Genomic DNA, 10897 nt, shown 5'->3' on the forward strand with positions numbered 1-10897 from the left:
AAAGTAGGACGTGACCTGTTTGAATGGCAGGGAGAACATTATCTGCTGATTATTATTCCAGATGGATTGAGATTTCACACCTTACTTCTCTTACTTCCAAGACTGTTATCAACAGTTTCAAGGCTATCTTTGCAAGCATGGGTATTCACAGGACAGTACTTACTGACAATGGGACGCAGTATACTTCAGCAGAGTTTTGTAATTTCACTTCCTATTATGGATTCAAACATGTTACAAGTAGCCCTCATCATCAGTTGGCTCATGAAGAATCGGAGAGAACAGTTCAAACTTTTAAAAACATGCTCAAGAAGGAACAGGACCCTTTTCTGGCCCTTTTAAATTACAGAGCCACACCTTTGGCCCAGGGACAGAGTCCAACTGAACTGCTGATGAACCTGAAACTAAGAACTAGAGTACCATCCTTGCAGGAAAGACAGAACGATACGAAATTCCGGAGGAAAGGTGCTATTATAAAAAGAAAAATCATGGAGAATTTTGATAGAAGGCATACAGTGAAAAATCTACCAGAGTTAGAACCATGACCTCCTAGGCTGGAGGAAGCAAAAGTAATTCCAAGACCTGTATACGTCCAAACTTCTTCTGGACATGTTACACGGAGAAACTGAGAACAGGTTAGAAAAAGATAGGATAAACATCCGTCTATACCGCCTACTATACCCAGAAATAGTAATAATTTACCAATGTTAGGACAACCTCAAACTGAGCAGGGGATAATTCGAATTGATCCTTCAAGTGGCCTTTCAAATGAGACGGAGACAAAGCCAGTTGTCACTAGAAGTGGAAGACTGGTCAAGCCGAGAGAAATACTGGATTTATAGTACTCTCTCTTCCTAGTGTAAATATCAGATGATGCGTATAGTGTTTTGTTCCTTGGAGGAAAACTAATTTGTTATTTCCTCATATAAAGAGGGGGAGATGTGGTGTAAGCGCACCTTAAAAAAGGACATGTAGCATGAACACACCTTGATAATAGTTAATGTGACGTAGGCCTAAAGGACATATCACGTGACTGAGACCTCGTGTGATTTTGTGCAAGCCGCGGGTAATCTTTGTACTAGTGATGGGCCGATACCACAATTTAGGTATCGATGTCAATACCTAGTACTTTTTCAAGGTATCGATACCGATTGGTAACATACGCCGGGGATAATAAGTAAAGACAAAAATACAACTATACTTTTCCAAGTATTTAGGTAATCGTGTCTAGACAAGTTTTGACTATTTAGCTGAGACTCAAACAAAAATTATTTGTAAAAGAGAGAGAGAGAGAGAGAGAGAGAGAGAGAGAGAGAGAGAGAGAGAGAGAGAAATGCCCAAATATGAGAATAAAATAAAAAATTAAGTGAAGTATTGGAGGAAAGTCAACTTTGCAGAAAATGTTAGTATTGGAAAATAAAAACACAAGAGTTCTAAAATGGCAATTCAATTTACCAGATTTTTAGCAACTTTAAATTAAACCAATGAGAATAAATCAGGGTTGTCACTGAAGATTTTGCTAAATCACTAGATAGATTTAATGAAAAACTTCTCTCTTTGTGTTAAAAAATCACTAGATTAATTTAAGGCGCTTGCCCCCTACGAAAACTAAATCACTAGATTAATTTAAGACGCTTGCCCCCTACGAAAACTTATCAGTTTTGATAAACAAAACATTTTTCAAGGCCCAAGTCACTTGCTTTGGCAGCCCTGGGATAAATAACACATAGGTATCGATGTTTAGAGCAGGTATCGGTACCGATACCGATACCAATAGGTATCAAAGTATCAAGTACCTGGTATCGATACCTGCCCATGGCTAACTTTGTACTTTGTGTCACTCATTCACTGAAGCCGAAATGAAGCTAACCAAGAACTGGCAGACGATCAGCAGGTGGGGCCCCCCCAACATCAACTACCATCTAGATCTATTACTCCAAGACTCAAGTAAGTTGTAACTTAGCAGAATTCTACCCGTACTTCTGTGTTTATGTTTATGGGTCCGGTGTTGAAGAAAGGAACTCGTGTATTTTGTTTTCAGGCCATAAGCACATCGTGCGACCTTCTGTGATGATACTGTGCATGACGCTCAACTCTGTCGAACTTTGGTTTTTAGCACACGGAGGTGTGGTGTGACAGTGACGCAGCATTGTCTGCCAACGTGTCCTTGCTTTGTTAACAGAGTCCATATCAAGAGGGGGACAGCAGGCCGTGCTGTGCACCATTCGGTGTAGCCCGTGACATCACGGCGAGAGGAGCTGTTAGCGTAAGTACACCCAAACGTGTCTTGGTCGACTCGTCCATGAGTCGCTCGGTAATCATTCTTGCATGAAACGGGTTGGTGTATTTCAATTAGCAGAAAAAATGCCTTTAAGACACAAGTTGGCCCCCGGCTGATATGAAGTCTAGAGACCCCAAGGAAGCAGAATCACCAAAGAAAACACTTTATGATGAAAATCAAGGTTCTAGTACTTGTACATAGACCCGGCTCTCGGACTAAAATTGGTAGGACCAAAATAGGAACCGGGAATTACTGATAGTGATTGTGTTATTCCTCGTATAACGTCAGCCAGCGAAGACATCTTTTTTGTTACGACATCATGAATCGTTCGTTACAGGAGTTGCTTCGACGTAAGTATGAACATGTATTATAAATGTATAAAGTTTTGCAAGTAATTAGATTAGATCGTTATGATGAATTTGAGATCACAATATAGTGAACAATGATTCTACAATTCTGATGCAACACTCAAGCAAATAAAGTTAGGCTACCACCCATTGGTTTTGTGTACCATTGCTCGTTTCTTTTTCATACACCGCAGTTAGATCTAAATCAAAATATTTTGTGAGGATTTGATGAAACGACTTTGATAACAATAATGCAAGTGCAGCTCTAAGCGTTTTACAACGTTCACAGGTAAATTTTAAATGAATAAATGGAACACATTTTATACAGATAGCCTACACTTATTTGTTTGTTTAGGCAAGAGGCTGAAGCCCGATCACTCAAACTTCCCCCCCCCCCCGAGCAAACACACTCACACACATACACACACACACACACACACACACACACACACACACACACACACACACACACACACACACACACACATACACACTCTCAAACAAATATAGACGCCCTCCCTCTCTCACTCTATTTGTCTGTCTGTCTGTCTGTCTGTCTGTCTGTCTGTCTGTCTGTCTGTCTGTCTGTCTGTCTGTCTGTCTGTCTGTCTGTCTGTCTGTCTGTCTGTCTGTCTGTCTCTCTCTCTCTCTCTCTCTCTCTCTCTCTCTCTCTCTCCCCTCTCTCTCTTTCTCCTTTTCACTCATTCTCTCCCCCCCCTCTCTCTCTTTCTCTTTCTCTCCCCCCCCCCTCTCTCTCCCCCTCTCTCCCCCTCCACCCCCTCTCTCTGTCTCTGTCTCTCTGTCTCTCACAATCCCTCTCTTTCTCTCATGTGTACGTCTAATATATATCCATTCAATGTCTATCTTTTAGGGGGGGGGGGGGGGGGTTCAGTTCAGGGGCCGATTCAGTTCAAAATTATGGATTTGAGATGTAGGCATTTTTGGCTTTTTTTGGCTTTTCAGCTTTTAAAAAACAAAAAACTATTTCATGGCATAATAATCCCATAAGCTTTATTGTTTCACATACCTGGCGTGTTGGTCACCACCATTTCCTAATAAAGTCAATCTTTATTTTTCTTTATCGATCGCCCGTTTTCTAAAAACTCGTTTTTTCTACATACTTTTAGAATAACTCCACCATGTGGGTGGTTGGCGGGTGCTCTGGTGTGGTTTGCTCCTTCTTTCCTATATAGATAGAAAACTATCGTCCTTATCTCCCCTTCTTCTTTTTAACGTTTGTTACTCTCTTGTAACACCTCAAATCTTCTGGCGCTCATATGACCTAATGCAGTTGCGAGCGTCGTAAAACCTCTACTAAAAAAATCTAACTCCACCATTTTTGCAAACTTTAATACTACCTCAATAAAAGATTCATGAACATTTGTTTAAAAAAACCCAACAACAAATGTATAGACCTATTGTCTCTGAACATGCATGCAAATAAATAATAACTTATTTCCATTTTAAAAAGTGCGGTGTTCAAACTGTCACAGAACTAGAAGCACTCCCATGTGGTCTGTCAGCCTCTTTAGATAGATTCTAAGAGGATAGGGTGGCGAAAAATAAAACTGATTTAGAGGAGACTCCATTCAAGGAGCAGGGCCCAGGTGTTGTGTACCTCCTCTAGGATGTCTTGAAAGGATTAGGCATAGAAGTTACGCTAATTTTCTGTTTGTCTTAATCTTTTTATATTGTGCACTCACGCACCTGAATCGTACAAAGTCAAATCTGTTTGTTTGTTTAAGTAAATAGAAGCACATAGTCACAATACAGGTCATTTAGTGCTGGGAAAATAGTAAGACCGACAGACAGAAGCAACAGCGGAAAAGTAAAGAAGTAGGACCTACCAGCGGCATCCGTCATATCTGCAAAGTAATAACAATGACAATAGATATCAGACACACTACAAGAAAGAGTAATCAAGCAAATAAAAAGTAATAATATGAACACAAACACACAGTAAATAATCACAAGAAACCATGAAACAACAATTATCCGCTTACAAAAAGGAAATAAGATTTTTTTGCATACAATGTAGACCAAATACATGTACTGATATAATAAACGATGATGATGATTATTATTATAAGATAAAACAACAATAATTCGCTTACATTAATAATGGCAGAAAATAATGTCCTGATACTACTACTACTACTACTACTAATAATAGATAGCATTTGTATAGCGCATATCCCCGCTCAACAGCAGGCTCTATGCGCTTTACACTACTACTACTACTACTACTACTACTACTACTACTACTACTACTACTACTACTACTACTACTACTACTACTACTACTACTACTACTACTACTACTACTACTACTACTACTACTACTACTTTTACTACTACTACGAACACCACCACCACCAGCAGCAGCAGCAGCAGCAGCAGCAGCAGCAGCAGCAGCAGCAACTACAACAACAACAACTAATCGAGAGGAATGTATTAGTTTGTTGTGAAACTAGACCAACCAACTCAGAGGAAAGGAATTCAACACACATGGGGCACGTGCCTCGCTTTTGATCCGTCTTGTTTTTATCCACAACTGAACTTACATGCAGCAAAAGCAGGTCGCCTTTATCACGCTTCGGCCGACAGCACGGCACCCACCAATCTTTACACATTATTTATAGATCTACCCGTCTACCTTAGGCCTGTGTAGTGTGTTCTTGCTCGTTCTCTGAAAATAGAGGCACGTCTTCTGTGTGCACCGCTTGATTATAATCGATCAATTTCTTCGAACACTCCACATGTCCTCGCAGTAACCTTTCTAGGGTCAGGGTTAAAGAGATTATAAATACATTGTACATGTACTACTACTACTACTACTACTACTACTACTACTACTACTACTACTACTACTACTGCGACTTCCACTACTACTGCTGCTGTTGCTGCTGTTGTTACTGTTGCTGCTGCTACTGCTGCTGCTGCTGCTGCTGCTACTACTACTACTAATTACCTTTAAGTTAATATCAATGATAATTATAATATATGATTTGACGTAGGCCTACATAATATTTTATATCATACCACTTCTTGCCATAGCCTCCCCTTTTTTCTGGTCTTCCCGATTTGTATTTATCGCACCTTTTGGCATTATGACGTAGAAGCGCGCACTTTCGTTACTATAGCTTGTAGTCATTAGATATTACATATTTTTTTGTATGTTCTTGACGAAGCCCTGTACCGGGCGAAACGTTTTAACTTTATAAAATTAGGAAATTCTACAAGCCCTTTTTTATTCCTTGCTGTTTACAATGATGATGATGATAATGATAAAGATGATGATGCCTGTAACCACACGTAACCCTAAGACCCCCTTTGTTAGTCCCATTTCCCTGCTAATATACAGCGCTCGTTTAGTTTTTCTCTCAGTTGCTCCTGAGGAAGCCCACAGGGCGAAACGTTGAGCTATTAAACAAATTTAAACATTTTATATTGTTATTTTATTTTTGTCTAAAATTAAAACAAGACTCTCCCTTCTACCCTGCTTACCAAAAAATAAAGATGATGATGATGATGATGATGATGATGAGGAGGAGGATGATGATGATGATGATGATGATGGTGATGATGATGATGATAATAATATTGTGTATGGCTCTTTTTCGTCTATCCAGACGGTCGATTAAGATGGTCTCAAGGTTGTCTTCCTGCAGCTTCTTTCGTGGCTAATTTTTCATGTGTTTGAAGCACAGATTCTGTCGCAGTGGTTGCATGTCAGTGAGGTGGATTGAAGCTCTATTTTTTGGCAGAAGATATTCGGAGACAAACTGCGTATTAGTTCCTGCAGATTACAGTTATAGCTACTAAAACTGTCGCAAAACAATTGTTCTTTCCTTCATCAGTCTCCTCCCATGTTTTTCATGTCCTCAGCAATTTCTTCCCAAATGCTAACGTCTACTCCGAACTTAGATTAGCTGTTTTTGCAGTTGTCTTAGTAAATCAATTTTTGACCTTCCTCTTGGTCTCTTTCACTGGGAAAGTTCTCTATACAGAAGTTGCTTTGGAATGCGGTTGTCGTCCATTCTCTTGACATGACCCAGTCATCTCAATCTTTTTAAAAACACGCTTTGGAGGTTTGCCCGGCCAACACTTCAACATTGGTGACCTTGTTACGCCACATGCCTAAGATCTTGCAGCAGCATCTGAGAAGGAAAATGTCGAAGAGCCTGTCTTGCCTGCTGTACAAGGTCCATGTTTCAGATCCATAAAAGAGTGTGCTGAGGACACATGCTTCGTAAATCTTGATCTTTATAATAATAATAATAATAATAATAATAATAATAATAATAATAATAATAATAATAATAATGATAATAATAATAATAATTATAATAATAATAATAATAATAATAATAATAATAATTATAATAATAATAATAATAATAATAATAATAATAATAATAATGATAATAATAACAACAATAATAATAATAGATTCCATCCCACATGAGTATACGCTCCGAGGGCTTTACATTGATGACATGATCATTAACTTTCATTAAGCGTAATACTTAATTCCAGATAATTATCCAAATCAGAGTCGACGTCCAAGGCTCGATGAAATAAATTTTATCTTGTTGCGTTCTGATTTTTAAAAATCCGTACTTGTCTCCAGACAAATCTATTATTCTTTTGTAGGGGTATAAGTATAAGTCGTTCATTTGAAAAATATAACGTTTTTTTGTTGTTCGAATAACTCCAGGTTTTCTTTAAGTTGGACTTTGAAATTTTGAAACAAACATAACCTTTCATAATAATACCTTTTCAGGTAATTTTAGATCTATATTCGAAATTGCAGCGTCATAATATACTCATATCTAAGGGCACTTCTCTTTGTTCGAGAGTTTTTTATTTTCTGCTTTATTAGTGGTGGATTAAATTTTGCTTGCTTACTACACACTGATGCTTTCACAATATTATTATGGTATCCAGCCAGTAAACGTAACAGAAATGTGTGTTCTAATGTGACTGTTAAGAACTTCTTGGAAGGAAAAGAAATCGAATTACGAGGCAGATCTAGTACGTTCGAAGAAGCCCGCGTGAGTCGCTTGCTGGTTTAAAAAAATACTCAGGAAAAACCAGATGCAGTTTTTGGGACATTAGAATAGATAAAAAGGCTTTGAACATCTAGCTCTCACTGGCAAAACTGAAGGTATATGTAAACAAGGTAAGGGTAGACCCAGACCAACTTACTTGGAGGGATGGGTGACGGGGAACGATCAGGATAATGTAGCTTTTTTGAGACCATCAGAGCAAAGGAATAAATTGACAATCATGAATGCCGATGTCTGTCGCAGATTTTGGACTTGATGAAACAATGCCTTTCGTGGTAAAACCCATATCTAGGACACAACCAGGGGCGAAGGCTGGCTTGTTTGACAGGGCAATCAAAATGAGATAAAGAATCCAATAGAGATGAGGCCGCACACGAAAAGCTTTCCCACAATGGGAACATAATTTTAAACAGAGCTTTTTATTCAACATGGACCAGGGGCGAAGGCTGACTTGTTTGACAGGGTAGTCAAAGTGAAATGGGACCAGATAGGGCCTGGAGATATCACACTCACACAAGTCACAAGAATCTTACTGGCTCTGAAGGTGGCAACTCTGAGTTGTGAATGATAACAAATCCTGAATTCATGTTGTATGCTTGTTCAACCGCTAAAATAATCGGGAAAATATTTAATTAAATATTTATTCTAACTAACCTTAAATTTAACTTTAGATTTGAACACACGAACACCAAGGAAAGAAGCAGAGATGTCAGCACTACAATGGCATGTTATACCAGAGAGCCGAAACACTTTGGTAGAGCATGCCAATTATTAATTTTTTATTTCACATTGGGCTGTTTTTTGTCTAGCTTTTCGCGGCCAGGAGCCGGTGTCATAATCGAGGTAACGATCTGATTATAGGACGTTAAAACGTCGAGGAAAAAAACCAAGCACGAGCAGTTTAGTAGCTGGAGTCAAAGGATTATTAGGAGTTAGTTCCCCTCACATCTGTGAGGTAGACTCGACCAGTGTAATAGTTCGCTTAAATAATCAGCGCGCCTGGGTGCTTATAACTGTGGCCTGAAAGGGGTGAACAGGGTATATGCGACAATGAAACAGTTCTGACTGCTATGCACATGTCCCCTTCAAGTCTATTTGTTGACTCTTCCAGCCTCACTTTAAGCTTACTTAATCAAAGCTTGTGACTGCTTATGGAGTGGCCCGATAGGGGCGAACAGGCTATTTCTGTGGCAATGAAACGGTTTTGAAGGTTAGGCATAGTCTATTGTTCATTGTTGATTATGAACGTCTTTTTACATTTAATTTATGAGGTTTACGTCCATGGGTGAATTTGACTGCGACAATGTTTCAAAATTAGGAAGGGAAGCAGTGATTATTTGATTATATAGACGCTTCGCCTCTGACATGGACTGAGCTGAAATGAAAGCAAATCCGGAATTCAATAATAATGTTGTGTGGGTTCACCCGCCGAAATAATAGATATCGAATTTAATTGTATTACAAAATGTATCATCTTGGACAAAACGTTATTATAACTTTTAAACGTGCAGTGCGCATAATGGTCTCAAGAATTTTCAACAGTAAATCTAACTAAAGATGTCAATACACAAATAGAAGGCAAAGAAGCAAGATGACAATTATACTACAAATGTAACGGTATCATCAATTTTGTTTCAAATTTGGTTGCCTTCATTTAGCCTTTTGTGGCCAGGGACCGATGACATTATCTTGCCATGAGCTGGTAAAAAAGTCAAGGGAAAAAAAAAGCTAACTACAACAACAAGCACCTAGAGCAGCCATAAGACTTTTTTTTAGGAAGACTGCCAGTGTAAGTCTATTTGATAGCTTGCACCATCAGTTCTTGTGTCTGCTTATGAGAGTGGCTCAAACTCAAAAGGGCTGAACAGGGTATTTATGCGACAATGAAAGTTTCGAGTGTTGTACACACTGCTCAGTGTTGGTTTCATGAACGTCTTTAAAAATATTTCTAAAGCGTAGGTCTGTCGGTGAATCTTCCTGAAACGATGTTCCCAAATCAAGGAAGGTAAGCAGTGATTTTTGACTATGTAGACGCTCCGCCCTAGCTCACAACATAAACAAAAGTCGTTGCCCTTTACTCAGTGCTTATCATACCGTCATCGTCTTAGTTTTCGTTCACAATAAAATTAAATGTTTATAATATTTCGTTTATCCTTATTTAAATCCGGCTCATGGTAAAATGGATAAAAAAAATTCAGCAAATATTTAAGGTCAATTAGATATACACCACCCCGCCAAAAAGAACCCAAAACGAAAGTAAACAAAAACAACAACAAAAAACAACACCTTCAAAAAACCCCCCCCCCCCACACACACACAAAACAAACAACAACAACAAAAAACATACAAAAGCCACTGCTTCTTCGAGGTTGGATCCGAATAATTTTTTTTTCTTGGTTTTAAGACAAATTTTAATTAATACATGTTCAATACCAAAAGTTGGAATAAGTACATTGGTGCATTGCACCAAAAAAAAAAGAAAAAAAAAAAGAAAAACCGAAACGTTTTTCTTTTAAAGTTAAAGATAGGTCAAGCGAAAACGTAATCGTCGGGTTCTTTTCGGCTTTGTAATCGTCGTGCCTACTCGCCGTTGACGCCCCCCACGACATAAATTTTCCCAAGAGCTAAATCTGACACAACAGAGAGAAGTGAAAATGTTTCCCTGCAAACAGTTTTTTGACAAGCCGTTTTCAGTTTAAGCCTTGAAAAATGAATAAGCACATTGTTTGTTTTTATCTTTCGCCAGGTTTCTTGTGACGGAACAAAGATCTTCAATTTCATCGTAGTTGGAGCTGACTTCTGTCATACAATCAGGACTGGCACTGGCTATACTACCCTGTTTACTTCTAAAGTAGGGGTTGTTGAGCCAAAACTAAAATTGGGCATTTCCTCTCTACGAGATGGATTCATCGGTGCTAATTGTGATTTGTGCCGTAGATATACTGTCTTCTGTAACTTATGGCTGGGTGCTGAAAAACCAGTTCAACACAACACTGCGACAGGTGGATGATCAGTACTACTTCGTCGAACAGAAGAAAATCTACTGTCGTTGGTGTGAAGAAGATGAAGTCTGGGAGGGCATATGCGAAAAGAACGGAGAGCCTTCGAAGTGCAGTCTGGATACAAATTATACGTATGTTTGAGTAAAGTATTTACTTTTACCTTTACTTTACGTTTCCATCCTATGTTGCCCTTGGGTT

General features: G+C 38.7%; 1 long non-coding RNA gene across 1 annotated transcript in view; it reads left to right on the top strand.

Moving 5' to 3' along the window:
• Positions 1-2289: 2289 nt before the first annotated feature.
• LOC101862658 overlaps positions 2290-10897 on the top strand; it is a 12352-nt gene continuing 3744 nt past the window's right edge. The window contains exons 1-2 of the long non-coding RNA XR_220580.3: positions 2290-2628; positions 10444-10830. This is a non-coding gene — a long non-coding RNA (uncharacterized LOC101862658). The remainder of the gene's footprint in view (positions 2629-10443; positions 10831-10897) is intronic.

Source organism: Aplysia californica, unplaced genomic scaffold, assembly GCF_000002075.1.
Source record: "Aplysia californica isolate F4 #8 unplaced genomic scaffold, AplCal3.0 scaffold00262, whole genome shotgun sequence".
NCBI lineage: Eukaryota > Metazoa > Mollusca > Gastropoda > Aplysiida > Aplysiidae > Aplysia > Aplysia californica.